The 3938-nt window shown below is 43.1% G+C and overlaps 1 pseudogene; it reads right to left on the bottom strand.

Moving 5' to 3' along the window:
• Window positions 1-562, bottom strand: LOC102812529 (annotated as a pseudogene).
• Window positions 563-3938: the final 3376 nt, after the last annotated feature.

Genomic DNA, 3938 nt, shown 5'->3' with positions numbered 1-3938 from the left:
CTATGGGGAAGTCAAGCTGTCTCTCAAGGCGTGTTTGTCAAAGATACTCTGCCAGGTCGGGATTCTGTGTAAGTTGGTTACATAGTCACTTGATTCTTTGATGAATTTCACCTGCTCATTCAAGTAATGTGTTTCAACGAAGTCACACCAATGGGGGTCGTTCTTGTCAGTGGCCAGTTTGTGCAGTTCCAGTAGGGAATGATTCACGTGTTTTGGTGTTTTGTTTTGTTTTGTTCCCCAAGTGCAGTATATACTCCATGGCATTCAACCTGCTCTCCCAGTTACCCCTGTCTGGTTTTTTGATGTACTGAAGGAAGAACAGGCCACCTCTTTGTTTCTGCAGCTTCATCAGTTTCTCAGCATGTTCCCACTCTTAAGATAGGTGCAGAAAACATATGGCAAAATTCTTCAAAGTCACATCATCGCTGTCAAAGTAGTAAGACATGGACAGGTAGATGTAGGAGACATAGAGCTCCCGGTTGCTATGGTGATCGATGGTGGCCTTAGAGTCCTGGTTGGAGTTCTGGCACACCTGTGAGGGGGACATGATCATCATGGCAGAAGTGGAGGAGAGACATGGAAGCACAGAACTGGAACAGTGGCTGGGACCTTGGGGCATTGGAGGACTCCACAGGCTGGAGGTGGTGGAGGGTTGAGGGGAGGCTGGCTAGCACACGGTTCAGTTCAAGCACTGTTGAAGCAGAAGACCGTGGTTACTGTGAAGAATGTCTTCTAGATAAAGATTCTTAAAAAACAAAATTTAAAACAGTTTATATGTAAGATAAAAGATTATGATGAGTTCCTTATTAATACTATTATTACCATTGTTATGACAGCACTGTTCGGGATTTAAAACAGAAAAGAAAAAAAAAAAAAAGTAAAACAATCATGAAATTAAAAGTCAATTCAACTGTATAATATGCCTATCCTTCCAAATTTATAAAATGTGCTGCAGCTCAAAATATAGTAAATTTGACAATCATAGTATTATGCAGGAGTCCTGGTGTGGCACTGTAAGATAAGTACTCGATCGCAAAGTCAATTTGAACCACAAGGTTGGCTATTGAAGTCTGCTAGCTGCTCCTTGGCAACCCCGTACAGGGTCACTGTGGTGGTTCAAGCTCACCAGTTGCTCCTCGTAAACTCTATAAAAAGTCTCTATGGATTGGAACTGACTCGAAGGCTCTAAACAACAACATGGGTCACTTACCAACAATAACAAGTGTTATGCAACTTCACTAACTACTTCTCAAATGGGAGCTTCTTCCTGACTACAAAAATAGAACGCCACAAAATATTCCTGTTTTCTTTTCCCTTCATACCCATCCCGGAGCCTGGTGTGGCACTGTGGGTTCATGAGCTGGACTGCAAAGTTGTCTGAGCCACACTGTTGCTCCTTGGAAGCTAACCAGCTGCTCCTTGGAAACCCTATACAGGGTCGCTATAGGTCGGAACTGACTCAACAGCACTTAACAACAACAACGCATCCTAGCCAACCCCATTAATCACAGTGGATTCATTCACCACCATGGCTATATGCTGATGGTTCTCAAATCTGTTACCCTAGACCTTACCCTGTATTATTTCTTCTGGTTACCTCACAGTCTAGAATATCTAGAGCTGCATTCATCTCTTATTCTGCCCACTTTTTCCACCTTTCCCCTTCTGTCTTATATATTGCCCTTTTCTGTAAATGGTGATATGCCGCACCTTGCACACCTTCACTAATAACAGAGTACTTATCTGTAAATAAGGAGCTCTGGTAGCGTAGTGGTTACGAATCGGGCTGCGAACCTTAAGGTCAGCGGTTCGAAACTACCAGCTGCTCCGCGGGAGAAAGATGAGGCTTTCTACTCCCGTAAAGAAATACCTCCTCCTGTTTACAATTCCATTACCTAGTAACACAACCATGTACAACTGTTATAGTGACCCATCTCGTAAGTAACGTCTCTACCTTCCTCACTCCAAACCATTTTTCACTTGACAGCCAAAGTGATCTTTGTGACATGCAAATTCTTACATTTACTCAAGCATAGATCCACAGCCTCCAGGACAGAATTCAAATAGCTCAATCTAAGCTGTCTGAGTCAGTCCATCTTCAAGTTCAGTCTTCAGCCTACCCAGGTAATCTTATTTAAAACCTTTACTTGAGCAACTCTTAATCATCCTACAGGTCCACCTCACTTCATCCTCACCGTCATTTCAAATCTCTCTGTTTAAGTTACTGTCCTTCCCCTGTGGTCTTTCTTCTGATTTTACTTCTAACCTCATGCTTATCACACTGAACTCTGGATGCCTGTTTACTTGTCTGGGTTTATTGACTATACAACACATTCCTGAAGAGCAGGATATGTGTCCTCTTTTGTTGCCTGTCAGTGCATAGTCCATCCCAGAATCTAGTTCAGAAACTGGTCTATATGAGTTGGAACAGAATCCAAGGCACTTAACCACCTCCACCACAACAGTCTGGGGCAGTTAGTTACATAACAATGACTGGAATAGTGGAGATGGGGATTAGAGGGCAGGGAGAATATCTAGATGTCTCTCATATCATACTGCAAACATCAAATGTGACCTCATATAGCAGTGGATTTCAAAGATCTTACATCAGGCCACATTTTTTTTTTAAAGCTTTTATTGTGAATTAAGTAATAGCTTACATAGGAGAACATCAATTTTGGACTCAAACTATCGTATTTTGTTTCATTGCTATTATTACAATCTCCTCCTTGCATCATCAGTTAACAGTATTTGCTTCTATTCCCACTGTTTTTGTCTTTTGTTTGATGAACACAAAAAACACAGAGGGATATATAATTGTTTAAACAACCAAAGGGCACATTCTGCAAGTCAGCTTTCTGGCCTCCAGCACACAGCCTTTCTCTGTCCATGAGTCTAGATCCTCAGCGGCTCTAACTCTCCATGCCATCACTTCTGCCTCAATTGCTGGTGTCGCTGCTTCTCTGGTTAGGATTTCATGTTCCATTCATGCTCTTCTCTCTTGATGGTCCTAGGTTCCTCTGTTCTTGGAATGTAAGATGAACTACTCCCCCCTATTTGTTAACACAACTTCTACCTTTACAGGTGTAACAATCACAATTAGCCATGATAACAATTGCTGTTGAATCAAAAGAACGCTATCCCCATCTCCTTTCACCAGACTCATCTAGATAAGCATGCCAAATTTAAAGAATTATAGAAGTGACTTTCTGCTAACATTCTAGCAAGGGAGGAGGTTGATTTGTGATGTTTTCCAATTTGCATGTGCAAATACCCTCATCAATTTCAAGTTATCAATAGTTCAGTGTTCAGGGTAAAATGGTGGGTTAGGCAGACACACTACACAGGACTACAAAGACACGAGAGAACAAATGAAGTAGATATGGATTTTAATCCTGCAACCCTACTCTACTGGGGAAAGAAGTGAAACAAAAGCAGCAAATGAGGAAATAGATGAAACAAGTGAATTATCAGCTTGCCTCTACTTGTCCTGAACTTCACAAATGCCCACACTGATGTTGGCAACCAGAAAGGTGCAGTCCTCTCCTGTTCCCCCCACACCCTATCAATGACCAAAAGCATGGCCATCCCCCACCTTCACTTGCCCTAAGCCTGGTGATACCCCTACACACACACACACACACACACACACAATCCCTGCTTCACGTGAGGTGGGAGGGCCACCCTCATAGATCAGGCACCAGGTGTATGCCACTACTGCATTGGCAGGTGCATGCTCTCAGCCTCCTCAGGTGAACAGAATATGAACAGCTTGACAGGCTCCTTGCCCCAACCATTCCTGAGTGGGCAGAAACTCCTTCTGGGCCTAGTCATCCTGAATCAGCCATCCTCTTAATCAGAAAAAACTCATTCTGGAGCCAGGTGCCCTGACCCCAGCTGCCCTCTGTGCCCACAAGAACTCCTTCTGGGACTAAGTG

This window comes from Chrysochloris asiatica, unplaced genomic scaffold, assembly GCF_000296735.1.
Source record: "Chrysochloris asiatica unplaced genomic scaffold, ChrAsi1.0 scaffold00062, whole genome shotgun sequence".
NCBI classification, from domain to species: Eukaryota; Metazoa; Chordata; class Mammalia; order Afrosoricida; family Chrysochloridae; genus Chrysochloris; species Chrysochloris asiatica.
Note: the sequence above shows the minus strand (reverse complement) of the source record. Positions and strands in the feature narration are given on the sequence as shown.